Source organism: Castor canadensis, chromosome 1, assembly GCF_047511655.1.
Source record: "Castor canadensis chromosome 1, mCasCan1.hap1v2, whole genome shotgun sequence".
Taxonomy (NCBI): domain Eukaryota; kingdom Metazoa; phylum Chordata; class Mammalia; order Rodentia; family Castoridae; genus Castor; species Castor canadensis.
In genome coordinates, this window is record NC_133386.1 from 43,494,732 (window position 1) to 43,520,234 (window position 25,503).

At 35.4% G+C, this 25,503-nt stretch overlaps 1 long non-coding RNA gene across 1 annotated transcript in view; it reads right to left on the reverse strand.

Moving 5' to 3' along the window:
- Window positions 1-994: 994 nt before the first annotated feature.
- The window catches only part of LOC141423981 (uncharacterized), a 313,617-nt gene continuing 289,108 nt past the window's right edge, over window positions 995-25,503 (reverse strand). Inside the window, exons 10-11 of the long non-coding RNA XR_012448756.1 lie at window positions 4,132-4,224; window positions 995-1,357 (exon numbers count right to left, since the gene is read on the reverse strand). This is a non-coding gene — a long non-coding RNA (uncharacterized lncRNA). The remainder of the gene's footprint in view (window positions 1,358-4,131; window positions 4,225-25,503) is intronic.

A 25,503-nucleotide genomic window follows, 5' to 3' on the forward strand; every position in this document is an offset into this window, starting at 1 on the left:
GATGTGTAGGAGCACAAGAAGCCCAAGGAGAATGGATCTCAGAACACTGGTCCTTAAAACATTCTGAAATCTAGCAGGGCTCATGTTACCAGTTCCATGATGATGCTTGATCCTACTCTACTGTTCTCTGTGCTTCTGGGCTCTAACCTATAAGCTCATGTCTCTACCTTCCTATGTCATCCTTTGCTTAGTCATAAAGAAACCATGTTTGTAACTGTTCGGAACTCTCAGCCTGCTTTCTGCATGAAAAAATTTGGGGAAGTAATCCAAAGGCTATTTTCATTTTGTGTTTTCCCTATCATTTTTTGTACAAATTAAAGGTCTTTATATCAGCAGATTTTACAAACTATAGATTTCCTATAAATCCTAAAATTAAAAGTTTTGTGGGTTTTCTATAAATCTCACTAAAGTTTATTTCTTTAGACAAGATACTCAGACATAAATCTCAAGAAAATCCCTTCTATAATTTGGAATCCCTGTAACTTTGGGACAACACCTTTAATAGTCTTTGAGGCCCTATTGTTCAATTAAAAGGATCAGCAACACTTAACCTTAGGATAGTAGGAGGACATTTTCTCTGTCTGAAAGTTTCTGATGCTATTCTATCTTAAGTCTTTCTAATCTTAACAAAGATTGCTATTACTTCACCCTGGATTTGATCTTTGTATTAAGGTCCTTTGTAACTTTTCTAGGCTGCAAAGTTTTTTTGATCCTTTGTATTTCTTCTAAATTCCATTTTTAAATGGAGTAATTTGTGCTTTACTACATGTCTTTCCACTCTCATTGTATTGAGTGGTACTGTCAGAACTATGGCTGGAAATATTCTTAGTTATATCAAAAAGTTTGTTATATTTTCTTTTTTCCATGCTTGAGCAGGCAGTGGTTTTGTTAAACTTCTTACTAAATAACTAGGGTCTTCTTTTCTCCAGTATTCAATAACATCTTCCTCAGTCCTTTTAGCTTTCTCTTACAATCTCCTTGAGGCTCTTTGACTTCCATTAAAACTCTTCAAAGACCTTTAGACTTTCTCTAAAAGTGTTGTCAAGACTCTTCCAGTATCTACTAGCAATTGTCTCAATTATATTTTTGCAAGTTTTAGTTTTATGCTTCAGCAGATCCCCACTTCCAAGTACTAAATTCTGTCCCCAGTTAGTATTGCAATATTAAAAAATGACTCAAAGTTTTTCAGCCAAAAAATTATTTTATTATCTGGTATGATTTCTGTGAGCCAGAAATTCAGAACAGGCTCAGTTGGAGATTTCTGACTTGGGTTCTCAGACATAGTTGTAGTCAGAACTTCTAGAGCTGGAAACTGGAAGCTGGAGCAGCTGAGAACAGGTGTGTTATCTGGAGTGCTCTGGAGAAACAGAGCAAATAGCATATTGATGTAAATATAGCTATATATCTACATCTCTCTATATAAATATCATATACAAACACTCCTTGACTTAGGACAAGGTTACATCCTTAAAAAAAAAACTATCATAATTTTAAAATATTGTATGTCAAAAATTTAATACACATACTGAAAGTCATAGCTTAGCCTAGCCTATCTTAAATATACTCAGAGCATTCACATTAGTCTATTGTTGGGAAAAATCCTCTAACACAAAGCCCATTTTATAATACTATTGGTAATCTCATGTAATATATTGAATACCTCGATTCAAAAAGATGCTGACACCACAGTACCTTCTAGAGTATTAGATTTTTTACTCTCATGAGCCTGTGAATGATGGGAGCTGTGGCTCACTACCACTTCTAAGCATCTTGAAAGAATGTTCTACTGTGTATTGCTAGCCTGGAAAAAAACAAAATTCAAAACGCCAAGTCTGATTTCTATGGAATGTACATGGCTTTAGCACCATCATAATATCAAAAAATCCTAAGTCAAATCATAGTAAGTCAGGAAGGATCTATTTATAAAAGGAAATTAATTATGAGAATTGACTTGCACAATCATAGAGGAGAGAATCCCAACAATGTGCTCTCTGCAATTTGGAGACCCAGAAAAGCTAGTGATGTGTTTCAGTCCAAGTCCAAGGGCCAGAGAACCAAAGGAGCTGATGGTGTAAGCCCCAGAATCCAAAGGTCCAAACACCAGGAGCTCTGATTGCCAAGAGCAAAGGAATATGAGTGTCTCTCAGCTGCGGAAGACTTAATTCACCATTCCTTTACCATTTTGTTCTATCCTGACCCTCAACAAATTGGACAATGCCAGCATACATTAGTCAAGGTAGAGCTTGGCTCAGTCTGTTGATTTAAATGCTAACCTCTTCTGAAACATCTTCACAAATATACTCAGAAATAATGTCTTACAAACTATTTGGTCATCCCTTAGCTTTCTCAAGTTGACAGATAAAATTAACTATCACACTAGAAATCTCTCTTCTACTGCCACCTTTATCTCTGCTTATGAAATGGTTTGGGTTTCCTCACAGTATGCAACTCAAGACAGTCATGACTCTATACAATGACTTGGAGCTCCAGAACTAATATTTCAGTGAACAGTGTGAAAGTTGTGTGGTCTTTTTTAAATGTAACCTCAGAGGTCATGTAATGTCATTGCTTCTGCATTTCTTTGTTTACAAGAAGATCATAAATTTACTTAGACTCTAGAAGAAGAGAATTAGACTCTAGTTCTAGTGGAAAGGTTCTTGAAAACCGTATGGATAAGATACAATCTTGCAATCATCTTTACAAAATAAAATCTGGCATAACATCTAACTTTGTAGGGCACCAGATGCCAGGCCAATGAGTTCAACAATTTTAAAATAGAGTCTAGCTCTAAACTACTTGAGAGGTGTATTACATGTAATTTATTCAAATAATGGTTGAAACTATCAAACTGATAACAGTTGTCTAAATATAAAATAGAACTCATATAAAGTTATTTCTGTTCTAATATGACATTTGTTCACGTGCATATTTAGAGGAAAAGTGTGGAATAACAGCAGTTAATAAACAATTTTATATGTTATAGAGCTAGTTTTATTTTCAACAGAGCCTACAGGGTTATATTTAGGATATGAATATTGCACTTCATAGACTTTAAGCTGGGAACATATTAAAAACTGTTGTAACCCAGGAGGAATGATTAAAATCTTGAATGTCAACACTAATGCCCATTTTTCATCTATAGCCATGACTTCATTGAAGCTCAAGGAGACTTTTAGCCATCTTTTTGCTATCTTTGTTACCATTTCTCTTACCAAGAGAGACTATTTCCAGCCTTTTCCTCAACCCCTTAGTTCACCTTATCCACGTTAGTTTTTCAACAGTTTCAATTCATCTTTTCTCTACCAGTTAGCAGTCAGTATCACTACTAACCAGTTCCCAGGCCAGACGCGTCAGTTTCCCTCAACTTCTCCAATTCCTTATCCCCTAACAATCTGTCCTCAGACCCTGTGCTTTCTGTGTCTAAGGTGTCTTTTCTGTCCATATGCCCCTCATTTAGTCCTTCAATATATTTTCCTTGACATCTACCTTGTCCTCTTGCCTCTAGTCTCTGCTCTTTAACCCTCTATCTTGCTTCCTTGAATTTTTTCTCATCATGGAGTACATAAAGAGCTCCCTTTACATGAAACTAACACAATTGAAAAGTCTTTTACTTTATCTCAGGCTTATTAATCTGTGAAATTCATCAGTCTGATTGCAAGCACAAATGATCTTCAGCACCTGAATCTACTATAAGGATGAAAAACTGTTTGTTGTGGGTGAGGATGACAGGGTTTGAAATGATCATGCTACAGCTACTATATGTATTTTTTAATATTCACCTAAATTACAGCAGAAAGCACAGAGAAACTATAATAGGATCTGTAAGGCCAAACTCCATGTTGGTGATATGTCTAAAATTTCCCCCACTATCAGTTACCTCTACCCAGTTTTTTATAAGCTCTCTCAACAATTTCAATTAGTTTCTTTGTTCTGTTTTCATACAAGTATATAAAGTACATAACCATTTTTTAAAGGAATTTTCTGACCATTTTGGTTTTAACCCCAACCTTGATCCTTCAAAACAGTCCTTTCACAGTTTGCAACTTCCAGGCTAATTTCTTTCTCTTTTCCTCTTCACAAAAATAATTTTGTGCTCTGATCACAAATGTTTTTCCATTTTCCCAAACATACCATAATTTTTTCATCTCTCTGGATTTTCTTAAACAGTAGTTTCCCCTTAATCTGAACTTTCATTTTCCATGGTTGCAGTTACTTGTGATTGGTCTGAAAATATTAAGCAGAAAATTCCTGAAATAAACTATAAGTACACCCCATTCTGAGTAGTGTGATCTCATACTGACCCACTCTGTCCCTTCCAAGACATGAATCATCCTATCCACACTACATGTGCTACCCACCCATTAGTCACTTAGTAGCCACCTCCATTTTCAGATTGACCGTCACAGGATCCCAGTGCATATATTTAAGTCCTGGTACTATCTATCTGCAATTTCAGGCATTCACTGAATGCTTCCCCCATGAATGAGTGGGAATACTGTAGTATTCTTTCTTCTTAGAATCTATTTAGTTTACCACAGCTGTGATCAACATAATCCTACTTACCTTTTAGAGCATATTACAATAGGAAGCCTTTGCTAAAGAGCTAGACATGCTGCTTAATTTTATCTTTTTAGGGGTACTAGGATGTTTTAGTTATCAACCAGCATGACAGACCTAGATCAAAGAGAATACTAAACATAATTCCTTAAGACTGTCCTGAAATACTTTAAACCTAAAGTGAAAAGCCTTTTACATCTAGTGAATTTACTAGTGCTGGGAATTAGTACAAACTGCAATCCATGCTTTCTAGGACTAACCTAAATCAGGGACAGCAACTATTCAAACAAGAGACTGCTGTGGTGATTTCCCCATGCTTTGACAGCAAAAAAGAGGGATTTCTGAGACTAAGAAAGACAGAGGTATGAACACATTGATTCTTCGTCTAGAATCAACTCTGAAATGAAATTATAATGAATTTTCATACACATAACATAATATGTAATGTGCGAAATGTAATATCTAATTAAAATTATATTTACATTTAATTTATATAACCAGATAATAAATAATACAACTTATCATACAAAATATATGAAAAAAAATTATTCTCAAGATTATTGTCTTAGTAAACTTCATTTTAATCATTGCAGTCACTGAAAATCAGAGAGAATCAGTCACACATTCAACATCAAATGTCTAATAATCGGTAGAACCAGAACTGAATTCAGATCTTCTGACAAAAAAAATTTAATGTTTTTTTATCACACTACATTGTTGTCAATGTACAGTATATCCCATGAATTGGCAATAAAACTGGACAGATATGGATATATTTTTGAAAGTAGTCAAAGTATGACAGATAGTTGGGGCAATTCAACACAGAGCAAGAAACAGCTTGAGTATTACATGACACCATGATTAAAGCACATGACTGATTCTTGACTGTAGAAATGTGCAAGACTACAATAATTAGTTTTCCCAGCTCTTCATCCAAAACCAAGTAACATTTACCAGTGGGCACCAGGTGGTAAAGAGATAGATGCTTTGCAGAAGAAAAAGCAGTCACTGAAGTAAATAGCTTGTCCTGCATGGAGGTTACCTCTCTTATATAGAACACTGGAGTTTTAAAGTAAATAAAATGATTTAGCTTGACAACGCTGCTGCAAACTTGATCAAAACAGGGGCTTGGAAGGCAACTACTGTCAGAGAGAAGATATGTGTTTCTTCTCTTTTTACAGAAAACATCAGATATTAATGTAGCATAAAATATAGTAAATAAAATTTAAAACAGTACAGAAGCTGAAATTGATCTGCAGAACATAGTTGGTTTTAGTCCCATTCTAGTTAGAATCGTTTTGCATCCATGCCCAATTTGAGGAGACAAGATAACAGGAAGCTCAGAGTGATGAAATAAAGAAGAATGAAAAAAATATTCCGATCCTTTGGGTTGAACCCAACCTTGAAGTCACGATAATCATAATTACACTGTCACCATATATATACAACTAACTTGTGAACTACAGTAATCAAAGTAAGAGAGTAAAGGTAAGAAGACAGCACACTAACAATTTAGCATTTATGGTACAGAGGTAAAAATAGCAAAATATGGAAATTGAGTAAAAAAGAATATTAATCTTGATGAATGTCAAATTTACTAGAGTATCCCTAGCCTGTGGAAACAGAAATGTCATATAAGTTTGGGGATATTAATTGAAGTCTTCTAAAATAAAGAGCCAGATCCCTACTTAATGATGGCTAGAAGCAAACTAAAAGCAAAAAATCCTAATAGTTATTCTCCAAAATTTTTCTATGAGGAAGATGTCATTATTTATCAATTTGCATAGAAGCTCTAACAAGAAATAATTTCAACTTATAAGAAATAACCTAAGGTATACACCTCCATATATATACCTTCAAAAAGTCATGTAACACCTCTACATGAAAGAGAGAACAAAATAACAGGGAAGTTATACCTATGGAGAATCTATTCCCTGCTCCAGTCAGACAGCAGGGCATGCTTCCACAGCATCTTGAAATGAGCCCATGATAAATCATAGCCCTAGAATAATTTTTCTGCTCCCTGATAGGCTGCTAGGAACTACTCACATTCAGTTTCATGAAGAAGAGCCTGCAAAAACTGTGAAAGAGGATGAATCTGAGCATATAGATTTTGAGTCATCCCTCAGTACCTGCTGGGGATTGGTTCCAGAATTCTCCCAGATATGCATGGATGCTCCAATTTCTTATATAAATAAAATGGCATATTATTGATGTATGTTATATGAATATCACGTAATATTCTTTAAATCATTCTGCCTTGCTTATGGTACCTATTACAATGCAGATGTGATGCAAATAATAGTCAATCTATACTATTTAGGGAATAATGACAAGAAAACTCTGCAAATGTTGAGAACAGAAGAATTTTTTAATAAATATTTTTGATCTGTGGCTGGTTGAACTTGTGGACAGAGGGCATTTCATATATCACTTAGGATATGGCTACATGACACAATCTGTTCTCTCACACCATTTGTCACTTCTCAGTATTCTCCATTATTTTTGTGGTCAGAAAATGGCACTTGACAATGGCATAAAGCATGCAAGCAGACAGAAACTTTCTTATTTTTAGATGTGTTGTTAAGGCACACTACTAGCTCCATAAGCAGACACAATTTTCAGTCACTTACATGGTAGATAGAATTAAACACAATACTGAGATCCAAGAAGAAGTGGACTAGTTAGATGATATCACTGTAACAAACCATCTTCTATAAAACCAATTCATTCTGTTGTGATAGCAAATAATTTCAAAACTGTGTAATTTCTCTGAGAATTTTTTCTTAAAGCTATTGCCTCTGATATTTATGATGGCAACTTTGGGGAATCACCTGGCAAGGCAGAAGGGTATAGTAAGGTTCAAGCATTTCACTTTCTAACTGCACTATTAACCCCATACTTTTAAATCTCAGTTTCTTCTTTTATTCATTTTATTTTGTTTTAATCTCAAGAAGGAAAACTATATCTGTCATTTAGGGTTTGTCTAATGATGAATTTTTAAAAATATATGTGGCATGCTTAGCATCTTGCCTAAAGTAAGTGCTCAGTAAACTTTCATTTGTATTGATCCTGTTCACAAAATGACTCAAGTGCTCAAAATATATTTGTCTTAAAATCCATTTTCAACACCAAATACTAACTGAATGTCTATTGTATGATAAGTACTCTATCAAGCTCAGGACCTTTTCAGGCACTTCTGCATAAAACAAAAATCTGCATGTAGAGGTTTTTAGATTTGGGTAAGCTATTTGTCCACTGTCTACCTAGTGTTTGTCTTTAAGAACAAAGAAAAACAAAACCAAAACAATATTTAAGAAGTATCAACTGACTTGTCACTGTGCATAAAAATAAACATACCTTTACCTGGTTAAAGACATATTTGTGTTTAGAGTAAGACAGCAAACATCTCATAAGTCTTTTTCTCTTCTTGCTGATTTTTCCATGACTGACAACTCTGATAGAATGCACACAAACCCTCCTCCCAGGATGTAAGATGTGATCTAACCCATAAGACTTCATGTTTGCTGCTTTTCCTGAGTTTATATTTGAGCTGCCTGTTTGAAGAAATAACTTAAAGGTGTTTAATATTTAACATGTTCTTGACAGGTCTCCCAGTCTAAGGATTTCATGGGTTACTAGGCTACAAGTTTTTCTTCATTGCCTTTTTCCTTTTACCGTATATATCCAGTGTATGTCAACACTTGACATTAAAAATTATTATTACTGATCAGCCACTTGACACAATGTGCTTCCAACCATAGTATATCTCACCATCCAATTTCATTTTTGTGGAAATAGCTTGGAACAATCTGGTCTCTCTCTGTCCATTACTTTATTTTCCAAGTGAATACATTTATTTCTCTGACTAAAAAGAAATAGATTCAGCCATTCAACCCCCATAGTCATCACTTAGTTTTTAGTGTCTGGTAATTATGTGGAGAAAGAACACACATATACAAGAAAGAACATTAAGATGAACAGAAATATAATTAAAATTCAAAATGAAAGGCAATAAATCCTATAAAAATTTCAAGGATGGCAAGATTTTAAGTAATGTCTGAAAGGTAAAATATCTTATGTCAAGAGGTGTTACACAACCTGTTCCTAGCTAGTTTGGTCATCAAGTTTATCAAGAATCATAGACACTCTGTGTTAGTGTGATTCAAAAAAAACCCACAGAAATGTTTTCTGGCATTTAAAACCCTAACAGATGGCACACCTATATATATATGCACATTAGTGTGAGTTCATATATGCTGTGGGAAATCAATGTTATAAAGTGGTGTACGCATAGGAGACCTTCCAATATCGCAATGCTCACTTAGATTCATTTCTTTTATTAAAAAAATGGTTTTCTGTATTTTTATAAGCATAAATATCTTTTCCTTTAAAGTAATCACCTAACAAGTTTTCACTTAAAAATATGCAGATTAAGTGTAAATACAACAGAATTACAATGATGATGGAGATGATGTCTAAAGTTGTACAAAGGTCCTCATCAGCAATAGTGTATCTTGAATATTTATTTTCCTGCTCAATTATTTCCTTGAGTCTAGATCTACATTCTTTCATTCTTCCTCTGATCATCCACAAAAGGAAAATTTCCTTTCCTAAAAAGCAGTTTGACATATGTTAATATCTTTTCATCTCCCTTAAGGACCAGATCACAAGCATCCTGTTTAAGGAGCATTCTGATGTGATGTGGAAGAAGTTAAGAATGAATGAAATTGATCTGATTTTATTTGGTGCAACATAAGCCAAGTGGTTTAGTATAGACAAATTCCCTCAACTGCAAGTTGTCGCCCAGTAAAGGAAGTTTCATATAAATGATTACACGAATGGGGAGATATAAAAATCTGGCAGACCCAGTCACCCCAGTATTAATTTTCTAAAAACAGCACTTCATATCTCTCTAACCAGGTGTCTCCAGAATACATTCAAGTATATATAAAATTGCCCTATATCTAAGTGATAAAGTTAACTATCCACACCTAGAGATTTGATAAGAAGTCATACTTTTAAAATATCAACCATAGGAACATATTAATCTTTAATCCTCTACTCCACATACCAAAATCTTTTTTCTATCACAAATAATTATCCATAATGTCCAAAATGTATCAGTTAAATTATACAAGAGATGAGAAAACTAAAGATGGTATAGCCAATGACATGTCTTCTCTAGTTCTCACCTGACTAAACTTGGACTAGAGAACCATCTTGAATTCTTCGCAAGGCATGTGTATGCATTTACTTAATTCAATAGCAAATTGTGAGAACATGAACAGCAGGAGACCTGAGTGAGTGAGAGAAACTCCATACATAGAGCTACACTAAAGCTACTTGAAGTAGGAGCTGTGGACAATGTCATCTAGGAGATGTAAATTTAGAACAAGAGCAAGCTCAATATGGAGAGTGTTTGCAGCAACTTGTTATGGTTGGAATATTTTTACTGGGTTTTACAAAGCTCTCCATCCTCAAAAGTCTATAACTATAAAGTAGTAATGATAGAGATGATGGCAACAATAATTCAAAATTGTGCCAAGGTCCTCACCAGTCAAATTATTTTATGATGTGAAATAGTAACATTGGTAAAGTGCATTGCTATTTATTTAATATTAGATGCTTTTATTATTTCCATTTTATGGATGAGGAAACTAATTCTTCAATAAGATTGTTGCCTTGCTCAGATACTTAGGAATGTAGGAATAGAGTACAGGTTCAAATCCTATTAAATTTCTATTCTCTACTATTTATGTACAATTAGAGTACAGATTAAAATCCAGATTTCTTATACAAAATAAGCATAGTTCAGAAACTAGTCTATATGCAGTTAAGCCTATCATCCCCACAGAAGCATTATCTTCTAATATGGTCTGGCTTTTCAAGTTACAAATAATACAATTAAACCTATTGTTGCAATAAGTCCACTTAGCATTGTTTGCAGCCTTGCTTCTGAAAACGTGGACCACAGAGCACCAATATGAATAATTCCTGAGAATTTGTTAGAATCTTGGGCCTCACCCCAGGCCTCCTGAGTCAGAATCTGTATTTCAACATGATCTCCAGCGAATTCAGATAAATATCACATCTTCAGAAGCACTGGCCTACAGCCCTGATAGCACCTCATTTTTGGTCTTTCTCTGATTCCCAAGCATCAGCTTACCAGTTTTTTAGAGACTTGAAGTTAGATTTAGACAGGCCTGAGCTGCATGTGAACTTGTACAAGGAGACTCAGTTTGCTCATGTGTAATCAAGGATAATACTTATTCTTTCAAGGGTTTTTGTGAGAATTAAAAGAAGTTGTATATACATTTGTTAATAGAATAAGTACCCAAGAAATATTTAGTATCTTATTTCTCTTCAGTCTTACATCATCATTAATCTCCATCCTCACTTGCTCCCATTTAACTTAGCTCCGTCCTCATTTCCATCTTTTCTTAGCCCTGATTCCAGTTCTCACCTGCTGATACTTCCTCCTTCCTTCAAATGGCATTCTCTGTATGACTTAGACTACCATTCCTACCCTTCTTTAGAATCCTAGAGTCAGAAGGATGCCAGATGCAGAAATGTTGCATGTCGGTTGCCTAGAGAAGCTCTTCTTTATTTGAATACATCTGAATTCATTTACATGCCTTCCGGCAGAGCAGCTATTCTTAAATTGGTCACATCATCTTTTGTCATACACTGGACACATTCAAAGATGTGTATAATATTTCTCCTTACTCCCTAACAGCATTTGATTTGTGAGTTTTTCAACTTCAACTCCCTTAGCTTGTATTCTTATTTACTCTTGAGTAATAAAAAGGCAAATAGTTTAATTTCATGGCTAATGACACACAGAGGTCTCTGCTTAGACAAGCATTTGCCCCTGCAGATGACTATCTTGTTATCTAGTCCTCTGCTGCCCCCTAAGGGCCTTTGCTCATCTTGCCCACTGACCTTGATCCATGGCTATCCAAAGCCATTAAGAATGTGTGTTCTCATATGAGTGAGGGAGTGTAAAAGAAGGTGAATAAGGTTGATGTACTTCCTATACAAGAATAAATACAGAATTTTTAAACCTGTTGAAATCACCATAAGAAAGGGACTAAGGTAGAAAGAAGAAAAATAGAGGAGGCGAACTAATTATATATGTATAATACATACATATATATGTATGTATCATAATCTATATTACATATTATACATAATATATATCATGTATATGGATTATAATATATATGGAAATGTTACAAGGAAATGAATGTATAGCTATCTTAAACCAAAAAAATGTCATTTTTTGCAAAAACTGAGGACAAGAGGACAGGACAGGTCCTGTCTGAGGACTTGGTACCAATAGGAGGGGAAAGATGTGGGGTAAAATGTGTAGGAAAGTGAATATGGTACAAATATTATGTACACATTTATGTAAAGGGAAAAATGAGACCTGTTGAAACTATTCCAGGAATGAAGGAGAATGGGGATAAAGGAGAATAACAGAGGAGGTGAATTCAACTATGATATATTATAAGAACTTTTGTAAATGTTACAGTGAACCCCAGCACAACAACAATAAAAGAAGAAAATAAATAAGGATGAGTGAGGTTAAAAAAGTAATACTTTTCCCAATTTTTTTAAAAAAGAATGTATGTTCTTACTTCATAATGTAGTGTATGGAGTATATCCAGGTCTAATTGTAAATTTTCACATTATAAAGGATGTCTTTGAACCATAAAATATACTTCCCTCCTAAAAGTATTCCTCTCAGGAGGTCCTTTTCATAGCACTAATTTTATTTTCTTGAAAATACATCATTTGCCAGTCCATTTAGTGTTCCACTAAACAGCACTGTCAGAGCCACAAAACTACCTGGGGCATCAGGAAAAACCTCTCATAAGAAGGGATTCCTTACCTATCCTCACCCCTCCCTTGTGTGCTCTCGCTTTTATCATGTGCTCATAGTCCAATCCCCTTGTTGTGTTTGCCCTTGATCTAATGACACCTAAAAAACTAGCTAGCATTTGTTGCCCTTAATGCAGAGAAACTAAAGCAGATACCTTAAAGCAACTGAGGCCAATAGGAAAAGGGGACCAGGAACTAGAGAAAAGGTTAGATCAAAAAGAATTAACCTAGAAGGTAACACCCACGCACAGGAAATCAATGTGAGTCAATGCCCTGTATAGCTATCCTTATCTCAACCAGCAAAACCCCTTGTTCCTTCCTATTATTGCTTATACTCTCTCTACAACAAAATTAGAGATGAGGGCAAAATAGTTTCTGCGGGGTATTGAGGGGGGGAGCGGGAGGGGGTGGAGTGGGTGGTAAGGGAGGGGGTGGGGGCAGGGGGGAGAAATGAACCAAGCCTTGTATGCACATATGAATAATAAAAGAAAAATGAAAAAAAAAAAAGAAGGGATTCCTCATTAGACTAATTAAAAACTGAGTAGGCAATAGCTTGAGAATTCTCAGCTAAAAATATAACTTGAGTTTTGGAGAAAATGTGAAAGTTCAACATGGCTAAAGATTAGAAGATTACAAGGTAGGGGTGTGTAGAGGTAGAATGTGGGAAAAGAGAATAATGACAGTGTAAATTAGGTCAGAATCATTAGAAATCATATTTAAAAGTTTGTACTTTATCTTAAGAAAACTGAGTTTCTACATCTGGGTTTTACACAGAAAGTCTGTGGTCAGATTGGCATTTTTGAAAGATCACCCAAGAACATTATTGCAACAAACAGGCAAGTGAGAATGATTGTCCAGAGCAGGTGAATGTAAGTGAGGATGGAGAGAAATGGTGGAGTCTGGAAAATTCAGGAGGTAAAATCAGGAGACTAAAGAAAGAGATGAGTCAAGAAAGACCAAGTTTCTATGTTGGATTACTGGGCACACATGACAATATTATCAGCTAAGGCCCGTGCCTCAGCACATAAAAAGAAACCACAAAAGAAAAAGAATCAAACTTTGTCAAAATTTGTGATTTCAGCTCTTTGAAAAACACTGTTAAGAAAATGAAAAGGCAAGCTACAGACTGATGGGAAATACTCTCAATACATACATTGTAAATCCAACTCATTTCCAAGATCTGTAAAGAAATTTTAAAATTCAATGAGACCAACAAACCAATAAGAAAATAGATGAAGAGTTAAATGACACTTCACCATAAAAGGCTACATATTTACACATATACATGTATAACGACACATGAAAATATGTTTAAGATCTTTAGTCATCAGAGTGATGCAAATTTAAACCATAAGATAGTGTTATACAGCAATTACAATGACAAGTTAAAAAATAACATGGTAATACTGTCTTTGCAAGAGCATAGAACAACTGAGAGGGAATATAAAATGCTTCAGCCTTCTTAGAAAGCAGTTTGTAGTTTCTTATAAATTAAAATATACCCAACAACCTCTTCTACATATTTACTCAAAAGAAATGAAAACATATGCCCACACAAAGATCTACAAACATTCAAAATAGCTTTACTCAAAATGCCAAACAGGGGATTGGACTTTGAGCACATGATAAAAGTAAGAGCACACAAGGGAGGGGTGAGGATAGGTAAGACACCTAAAAAATTAGCTAGCATTTGTTGCCCTTAACACAGAGAAACTAAAGCAGATACCTTAAAAGCAACTGTGGCCAATAGGAGAAGGGGACCAGGAACTACAGAAAAGGTTAGATCAAAAAGAATTAACATAGCAGGTAACACACACTCACAGGAAATTAATGTGAGTCAACTCCCTGTTTGGCTATCCTTATCTCAACCAGCAAAAACCCTTGTTCCTTCCTATTATTGCTTTTATTCTCTCTTCAACAAAATTAGAGATAAGGTCAAAATAGTTTCTGCAGGGTATTGAGGGGGTGGGGGGGAGAGGGAGGGGGTAGAGTGGGTGGTAAGGGAGGGGGTGGAGGCAAGGGGGAGAAATGATCCAAGCCTTGTATGTATATGAATAATAAAAAATAAATAAAAAAAATTTTAAAATGCCAAACAACCCAATGTGCTAAAGTAAGAGAATTATGGCATATTTATGCAATGAAATACTATTTGCCAATGAAAAAGAATGAACATGTAAACAACTAAGTGTATCTAAAAGGATCTTAGCTAAATAAAAGCAGATACAAAGTGTGTATACTGTATGATTTTGATTACTATGGAACTCTAAAAATAACAAAACAAATACATAATTTACAGGAAACAAATCAGTGGTTCTTGGGAGCCCTGGCAGAACTGACTAAATGAGAGGGACATACAGGATCTCTTTAAGGTAATGGAAATGTTTATCTTGATTATGATGATGTTTACCCACTGATTTAAATTTTATTTAAAAACATGCATATGCTATTAAAATGCATTTAAATAAACAGATACTTTGCAATTTGGAAAGATGATAATTAACAATTTATGAATTTTACATGATAAAGTCCTTTGGTTACTAGCTTGACTGGAGCCCCTTAAAATCAAATTGTGATAGCAACAATGGCATTTCTCAATAGGATCATGAAGGACAACAAAAATCAATTCTTAAAAGTTTTTGTTTAAATTAATGTGTGATACAGAACATCGGTATTCCTCTATTTATTTATTTATTTATTTATTTATTTATTTATTTTGGTGGTACTGGGGTTTGAGCTCAGGACCTCAGATTGCAAGGCAGGCCCTCTACCACTTAAGCCACTCTATCAGCCCAGTGATCCTCTATCTAAAACAGTATTGACTAATTAGTTCAGTATAATTGTTTTGGAATATTTTCACTCAGTAGAGCTTCATACACATTTCATCCTTTATAATAAAGAATATAGTTGGATCATCACAAAAAGTGAATACAAAAACTAATTAATTTAGCAAAATGAAATAGAGGCTGTAGTAATGATCAGTGTCAACACAAACACTAAACAGCTGCTCAATGCTTTCCAGACTCGGCCTTACACTTGGCTACATCTTCTTGAGCCTTTCTCTTCTGGCTTTGGACCATCTGTCATTTGGCAGTTTCACCATATTCTGAAACATCTCTATTGAACTGCCACTTCTCCATCCCTGTGAGCATGAACTAATTCTGGGCATGCCCCTGGTGGTCTATTTTAACATTCCGTTTTCTTTTGTTTCATGTAAAATCCCATCACACAAGGGAAACATTTAGAAAATTCCAGTGGCAAAATGCAGCATAATTGTCTCCGGGAAGGTTTCCTTACCTTCTGCAAGCTTTTAGTAGCAATTCAATAAATTTTCAAGCCTTGCAAAGAAGGAGAATACCATATAATTTCCTCTAGTTGAAAACGAAGATTTGCTGGGGATTCAGCTAATTCAAAAGCCTTACAGATTTTGAGCATCTGTAGGATTTTTCTCCTCAGCTACATTTCAATCTCAGTCCTGAATACAATATTTTAATTACTTATGCCCATATTCAGATATCTTTCTCCTGCTTTCCAATTTTTTATGTATCACTTATGAGAAATGGAAACAAAATTCTCTTTCTTGGTCTTTGAAAAAGCTGAGAGTACCCAGCTAATTTTCAAATCTATTTTCTCCTTGAGTAGGGGAAGCAAACGAAATGGAACCAGCTTGCTGAGCTAAATAGAAAAAGTTCAGAACTGAGATGAAGAACTAAATTATCATCACCAATACATCACATCAACCAGTTCCCAGACAGCCTAGGAAATTCTACATTTTAAACCTTCCTATTGAACTCCCACTGAATATAACATTCAAGGTGAAGTGAGAAGCACAGAGGCAGTGCTGGCTTCATGTATGACTTTCCTATGAGTCTGTTTTGTTTAAACCAAATATATCAGGTTATTACTCTCTTGACAAACTATCCAGTTTACACTTAGAGCAGTCAAAATACTTGATCTAAAAAATAAAATGAAAAAAGCTCTTGCATGTGATGAAAGCAACTCAATTTTAATTCACAAATAAAAAATAGACCACAGTACAATCCACTGTTTACACTTCTCCTTGACTATGTTTTTACATTCCAAGATAGAATGCCCACTTTACTCTCTGCACTAAATGCTGACATTTGCAACAACCACAGGGCAGAAGACAGGAGGTTCTCAAAACACGAAAATTACTGTTTTTCGTCAACTGCTTTCATCCTTTCCCTTTCAATTTAGAGCATCAACTGTTAACTTGTCCTTGTGCCTAAGAATTAGTGGATATAGCTGTCTTCAGGAATAAAGAGTTCTGCTATAAAAATGATCACATAATAGACAGAGTGCTGGTGTTCACATCACTGGAAACCAGCTCCTGGCACACTAACCATGTACACAGCTAGTAAACAGAACAGCTAGCCAAAGATCAGGACAGTTCATATGTTAAAATGTTTTGATTACTAAGAAAGCATGTACTGTATTTCACAACACCTTTAAACTAAAAGCAAACACTGTGAGACTCGTGGCAATGCAGATTTTAAATGTATTTCCTCTGCAGATAAGCACTATTTCCACTAAACATCCAAATAGATTCATATTACTGCCAGACCCTTGGCAAAGCTGCAGTGGTGGGTGCTGATGTGCCCACCTCCACTAGAAAAATAAAAAACTACAAGGGCCCAACCCTGTCACCTCCTGCTACTCATTCTTTTACTCCTTCCTCTCCTACAGACCAAATGGTTCTGTGAATATTCATTTTATACGACCACCACCACCAAATGTGTATTTTAATACTGTTATTAAATAAAGCAAGCCTTCATTGAATTTTTAACACTACCACAATTAAACATACAGAGATAGAGAGAGAGAGAGAGAGAGAGAGAGAGAGAGAGAGATACATGTACCTAAACTGTACACACAGTTATCAAGGGACCTCAGAAATCCACAGCACACATTCAATTCAGTTCAAATCCAGGCACATGTATGTGGCTTGTCAAGCTGTGTTGGCTTTTGAAAACAGGTATGAGCCCCATAGTTATATTTACCTTTGAGCTTTTGATTCTGCCCCATCATAAACTAGTAACACATGAGACATGGAGGACCATCGCCTTTCTTACTGCCTACAATAAATAACCAAGTATTTACAATGAAGTTGGAGAATACCTATCTGCAAGGTTAGCAAGCAAACAAAACAATTAGGACCAAAAAAGGAACAAAAACCAAACACCTTGACTAACTCGAGTTCTACAATGCAGAGTTGGCATCTGGTGCCATTTTCAATACATGGGGCCAATGCCGGCATTCCACACTAGTAAAGTGAGTACAATTCCTTCTCTTTCCTGTGACAGTGAGTGTTACAGAGAACAATTTGATAAACAGCACAAAATTAGCCAGAATCAAAAAATAAGTTTGAGTGATGAAACTACAGGGTCTTTTTTTCTGTAAGAGTGTGTGTGTGTGTGTGTGTGTGTGTGTACAGTTTTGAATCTTTTTTTCTAACTAATGACTAAAAGAATAGTAGCTAAATAAACTTCTCAGAGAATAATTACAACTGATAATATGCTTCCCTTCATTGAGTAGAGAGGACAAAACTCCAAAGTCATCGATGATCCTACAATTATTGGATCTTGCCTTTTGCTTAAGATATTCATTATTGTATAATGCCACTAAGCATAAAAGAAAAGGATTAAGAAGTGAGAGAAGATGAACATCTTACCCCAGGACATTTTAAAAAAATATGTTTTAGTGAAGAACAGCCATAATACTCTCCTAATGGTCTACTGCCAAACATAGCTCCTTCCCCACCTCCCGTCCCTGCTCTCACCTTGCACATAGAACCTCCATTGGAGTCCCTGTCCCACCATTTTCATTTTATTCCCTAATAGAACACTGTACAATGTAAAGTGACTTCTTCCATTCTGTCTATTCTAAACCTGCAAAGCTTTTCCAACTATTCGAAGCTTTTAATCCACAATTGGAGAGAAGCAGCCTCTGCTTCTTTTGGTCCTTGTGCAGTCAACAGCTTGTGTGGTGACACGTTTATGTGCTTAGCTGCACCTGAACTGACACAAACCCAAAAGTACCCTGACAGTGACATTTGTCACAGGCAGGACAATTACACATTGATTCTCAGGCATACAGAAGAGGGGAGACCGCCCGCCTGAAACCAGTGCCACCACCTAGCTCTCCCTCTGGTTCGTGTCAGCCCCCAGACAGCTGTGACCCTACTTAGAGAGAGAGCACAGCTGTCTCAGTTTGATTCACACCTACACGACTTGACTTTTCATTTCCACTCTCATTTCCATGAGCCCCAACTGCTCACATCTCTCCTTCCCTTTTATCTTGCATTAGAAGTAGAAGGCAGTGAGCAGAGTCCCTTTGTCTTCCTGATTAGATCAAACATGTAAATAAACACATCTGTTTGGCTTAGGCAGAAGCAAAACCTTAAATATAGCATTGCCTAAAAGCCACCACTAAGATCTGCTAAAGAATTATTACAATTAAGACCTCACACGACAAGGCAGCTTTCATACAACTAATCAAACGCAAACCACACATGGAACAAGACATCATTTCACAAAGCCACTTGCTTCCTTTTGCACATACGAAAAATGCTGTTTCTTCCACAGCCACAGAAAGCAAGCAATTGCATACAGCAGTCAAGTAAACTCATGTTCTCAAAACAGGAGCACCATGGAGAAAATCACAGTCCTTTGAAATAACAACTCTCTCTAAAGCAGATAAATATCTGTTTTTTAAAAGTCAGCCATAGAGAATTCAAGGTATTGTTATGAATCTCTCTCCTCCCAATTTTCTCTGTGTTTGTTCATAAAACTGGATGTCAACAATAGATATATATTTTATTTGTGAAAAAATAACTCTAAAGATTGTCTAGTTTATCATTCCAGAAAAGATTACCTATCTTCATAATCATATTTCTTAAAGAGAAAGTAATGCCTCTGCTTATTTTTGATGCTTTAAAAAGAACAACTTAATCTATACTTACATAACACTAATATAATCTACATTTATAAAACACAATTTGTTCATTTCCCGAACATTTAAAAAACCTTTTAGCCTGCTTCTCTGTTTTCATGTCCAGGGCCAAAGGCACTGTCACCTAGAACATAAAGCCCGAATCTCTGTTCTATAGCTGTGTTCAGTCATCATGGCATCCAGGAAAAGGTGAATGGCTGGTCTGCACATTGCACATGCATTCCAAAAGCTAGCTGTAGGCAGCACTTGGGACACAGCATCATGCAAAATACTGCCCTGCACTCTTCCTTTCTAAATGTCACAGTCTTTGCATGAAGATAAAAAAGCAAGATTCCCCTAGCCAGGCTCCCTATACTCGTTCACACCACCAGTCCACTTTGTGCGAGGCTGAGTCATGTCACTTGTTTACTTTCTCTACAGTGTTACAACCTTCAGATGGTGCACATGCTGTTCCCTCTGACTGCTAAGTCCTACCCCCTTATCCATCTGGCAAATCCACGCTCATGAGGACCAGGCATCTTTCCTGGGGAAGGCTCAGCTGATGCCAAACGGCAATGTTTATCTTTTGCTTTTCAGTGCAACTAGCAGATCCTGGACTCACTTTCTCACTTCTATTGAAGCCCTGATTGCACTGAACTATGGTGATTTGTTTGCATGTCCATCCTTCTCCCCTGCCTTCACTTTTGCTCACAGATTTATTGTTGAGGTTTAAGTTCAATGTTACAGGAAGGCAGAACTTCTCTGCACAGAATTCTTCTGTTATATGTTCCCATTGTACTCTCTTTTACCTTCATATATAATCAATCACATTTGTTGGCCTTTGCACCATTTCTTTTTCTAAGAACTTTAATGATTTGAACCATAGGAACCAGGATAGCCTTGTTCACAATCACACTCTTAATGCCTGAGACAGTGTCTGGAATCTGTTCATTCTCAACTGTTATAAAGTATTAAAGGAATAAATAAATGCATGATAAGCTTCTTGAGAGTTAAAACTATATCTTTTTTAAGTTTGTATCCCTAGCCAACCCAAATCAGTGAGCAAGAATTTTTTGAATCAATGACCAACACAGCAAATTGTGTGTTCTTCTTTAATACTTTAAGAATATTGTCACTTTATAACACACTTGATTCTCAAGGAAAATATACAACCTACTTTCTTAAAATGTACAAGGACATGGAAGAATAAAGCATTGGAAATGGAAAATTTTAATAAAATTTATTTTTTACCTAGAATTATCTCAAAAATATCATACCATGTCAAATAATTACTCAGATGAATGTCCAGCAGCTAAATAAAAGCCAATACATGGTCATCCTTGTTTGTTATCAAGCATGGAAAAACTTAAATCAGAGATAATTCAAGGAAATTCTACCCTTCACTTTTGTTTTGCTTTCAGTATTATTTTCTACTTATACTTGCAATCAACTAGTTATAGTCAACATTTATGTGCAGAGACCATATTAGGCAGTAGGAGAAATGCAAAAGAAACAGGAGGGAAGCAGATGGCCTCCTGTAATATACATAATAAAATATCCTGCGTTGCTCTGCCTCACTTGGATATTATGCATTCAATCTAGAATGTTTTGTATTCTTTTGCATAGGTGTGGGTTTTATTTTTCCCTCTGATTAGACTTGAAGTTCCTTGACAACAGATAACTTGAGTTTTAGTGAACTCTTTTTTTAGTCACCATTTGTCCTTTCTTATTGTAATTCATTGATCAAATGTTTATTGAGTATCTCCTCTTCTAGGTATTATATCCTCTGCTAGACCCAGAGTATAGAGTAGACAACAAAAATAAAATCTTACAGATGTGGACAAGTACATTAGAAATGGAAATTTTGAAATAAAAAAATCTAACTAGAAGTACCTCAAAAATATTGCACCATGTCAAAAAATTACTGTATTTCTACATTGAATGTGTAGGTAGAGGGTGGAGATGGAACAAAGATTAAGCAAGTAAACAAACAAATACAGCAATGTTAGCTGGTGAAAGTGTTATAAAAATATATGTAGTAAGTTAGAGAGTAATGAGGGTGAGGCTTGTGGCTATTTAAGATAAAATAATTAAGAACATTTAAGCAAAAACCTGAATATATTAAGGAAAGTGTTTACAGATCTAGGTGGAAGAATGTTTGAGCCAGAGAAAATTTAAAAATGCAAACAAGGTAATGATCTCTGTGAATTCCAAGAACATCAAAAGGGTGGTATAGTTGTAGAGTGAATGAGGGATGGATGGTATAAGACAGGTTTAGAAAGAACCAGATTTGCAGGCTATGGTAAGCACTGCTGAGGTATGGATCTGGAATATTTCCCTGAGGCCCATGTGGTAAAGGCTTATTCTCCAACATGGCACTATTAGGAGGTGGAGGAAACTTTGAGAGGTGGTGCCTAGAAGAAGGATTTGTGGTCCGTGGGGGTGTGACCTCAAAAAAGGAGAGTCATACCAGCTTTCACATTTCAGCAATGAGGTGAATCATTTTGCCAAGTTCTGCTGCCATGATGTTCTGCCTCTCCACAGGGCCAAAAGAACAGGGTCAGTTAACTATGGACTGAACTGTGAGCACAAATAAACCTTTTCTCTTCATCATTTGATTATTTCAGGTATTTTTCCAATAATGGGAATGTGACTAATGCAGAAATTTTAATTTTATACTCATAGAATGGGAAAGTTATGGAGTTTGATCAAGGGAATATTATAATCTGATTTACATTTTAAGAATATTACTGTTATATTTCTCTGTGACAAATAAGATAGAGTGTCGCAAAAATGGAAACTGAGAAACTATTTGGGAGGTAATGTAATAGACCAGGCAGAAGGTGATGGCACTTAGATTAGGGTAGTAACTGTGCAGGTGGTGAACGGTTGTCAGAGTTTGATTATAACTTGAAAGTAGAGCCAGAAGCTAGAACTTGCTAGTAGATTCCATGTGACTCATGAGGAAATAAGAATCAAGAGTGACTTCTAAGTTATTGCTTTGAAAAGGGGTGAATAGTAATGCAGTTGTAAGATGTGAGTAACTATAGGAAAAAGCTGAGAATATGGCTTTCCAGAGCAGATGCTCTATAAATGCTAATTTGGTAATTGAAAACCTGAAGCAAGTACAAATTAATACATTGCAAGCTGTTTATGTAAGTGGTAACAAGTACATAGCATCAAATTCTAAATTTGTAACAATTTGGAAAGTAGCAATAATAATAAGAGCAATAATTAGAAGTAAACAGCATTCCTAGGTGTATCATCTTTAGAAAGTACAATTGAAAATTGCTTAAGACAATAGTCAGACTTTAGCTTCAAATTTTGCAAATTCTAAGAGCTCCTAGATTAATTAAAATTTAAGTTATGGTAATGTTTTTATAGGTGATGGGAGGAATTGAGACTGTTTCACTAAGTTACCCCAGCTGGCCTCAAAGTTGTGATTCTCTTGCCCCAATCTCCTTGTTAGCCAGGATTATAGGTATATACCACAGTATCTGGATAACAATGGTTTTAATCATTTTATCTCTCTTTTATTTAGCAGAGGACATTACTGTTTAACTTTAGAAAGAAACTCCTACATCTTACATACTCACGATTTCAGTGAAGGTAGAACTGACAAGCTGAACCATTTTTATTAACTGTCATGATATTAATCAGCTGAGAACTTCAACTTGACCTCTATGTAACACTCAGAAAAGATAAGGATTAGTTGTTATGACATCTTAATAATGTAAATATTCAGTCATCAAGTCATGCTTTTGAAATTCATCTCATGGTTTAATAGTGAAGTACCAGCCCCTTAATTGGTAAGCTTTGATTAATAAGTCCTTTCTTTCATCAACATGGTCCATTTGTAGTAGGTTAAATTTGTTTCAATTTTCAAATTCCAACAGCTTGAGGATTTCTGCTTCTCTTTCATCTTTTCTTCTTCATCTGAACATAAAGTATTGCACCTTCAAAATGTACATTAATCTATCTTTGGTAATATCCTAGCACATAAATTCAAGACTTTAGACATTTAATAAAGCATTTTTCTTGGTGGTTTTATAACAATTCAAAGATTAGACCCTGGGACATGAAACATCATTTTATTTGTATAGAATTATTGAGGATGGAAAATGCGAGTTTCCTTTCTCCATTAATCAACTAAGATTTGGGACTTTCATCATTACACTGTCAATAAACCCTAAGAATAGCTTCTTGTTGGTAAAAGGTACAATAACCTTGTGAAGATTTACTGCTGAGTTTCATGTTATCACAAATGAAGGAATTTTAACTCACCAATCCAAATACCAAATACATTTATGCATCTAGGACAATTATAAATCATGCACTCACCTAAAATCTAGAAAGTCATTATTTCCTGAAACAAAAACCCCTGTTAGTGGCTAATTCAAGAAAATAACTCTATGGGAAGAGAGTGGGGATCTTGTGAAATGGGCAGAGGCATACTCACTTCTAGGACATTTAACAAGATTTACCGATTCTGCGCCACATCTGTTCACACAAGTCTCCTGCTCCAAGCCGTGCCATGTGCTGGCTTTCATTTATTTCATGTGGACAGCTTGTTTCCTTTGCATATTACTGGCTGCCCATTTCATATATAACCGGCATAGTTATCTCTGTAGACTATGGGAAATTTCTTGTATGTTATGATTGCTCTAATTTCTCTTCATTCTTTCCTTACCAAATCAGCATTTTGTTCTGCTGGGATCATATCACCCTCTGTAGCCCCATTTAATGGGGTCTTTCAAAAATGCCTCTGACTCAGCTCTTTACTGAAGTGTCTTCTTCACCTTGATAAAAACTTATTGAGTTTGCCTAAAGCTGCCATGAAATATTATGCATGGTGAAAAGGCATTATTCTTTTTTTTTCAATTTTTATTTTATTTATTATTATTTTTTATTGTTGTGCTGGGTGTGGGTACATTGTAGCATTTACAAAGGTTCTTACACTGTATTAAATATATCTTACTTGAATCTTCCTAACACCAAACTATGCACTCTGGAATGGAGCTGGGTATACCTGAAGGAGAAGATTTTGGTTTTTTTTTAATTTACTGCTAATAGAACTAGCAGTAGCTGTGGTTTTGCCCAACACAACTGTAGAAGACAGACTTTCCATTCACTCTGCTGTCGCAGGCAATTCCACACAGCCACTTGTGTAGACTTTTCTAAGTTAAAATCTGAGACCTGTGTCTGAGCCTCCTAAAACTCCAGGGACATGGGTCAAGTTGTGCCAATCTGTTCCTTACTGTTTTTAATTTTGATACCACAGAAGAGCTAGGCTTGTGCATTTTTCGGATGCCTAAGTGTGGGGTGAAGGATACTCACAACCAGAAATAACCAAATCTTGTTCTATTACATGAACAGCAAATCTTTCCCACCCAAATGAATCCTCTATCTTCAAACTAGAAGTAATAGACTGAAGAGGTCAGGATCTCAACATTGATTTCATTGTTTCATCATAAGTGCTAAAACTGTCTTAGGTTCACAGTTCAATTCCATGATAGTTGGTCTTAATTTTATCAACAGTTTTTATACTTATTTCTTATTTTGCATTATTGATCTATAGATCATAGAGTGGTTGCTTTTATTTTCTCCAATGGAAACTATACATTCCATCTAATTAGTTTATGTTATATATCTAAGTCTAAGAATGGTTCGATATATTTTACACTTGATCTTAACCAAAAGGCCAAGAAGCAATTTATTCAATATATTTTAAATCCTGTTCACACGATTGGAACTCTAAGAGTGTCTCAGTATTATTTAAACTTCACCTGTATAAAATGATAATTACTTCAGGACAAGAAAGTTGCCTTTTTTATCTTGACCTAGCGTGTGCTTAGCTTCTGCCTGACATATTTTATGATCTGAAGAAAATAGTGTTGGAATGATGTAATGACAACTGGTTACATTTCTTCCAATTTCACTCCCTGCTCTTCTTAGAATACTAAATTTGGGTTTAGACCAATTTATCTCACTCTTTGTTTTAATTTTCTATTTCATGTAAGAATAATTTTGGTATTCTCTCTGGCTATACAATTATGGCTATACAATTAATTTTATAGCAATTTTTGAAGACACTTTTATTAAAATATGATA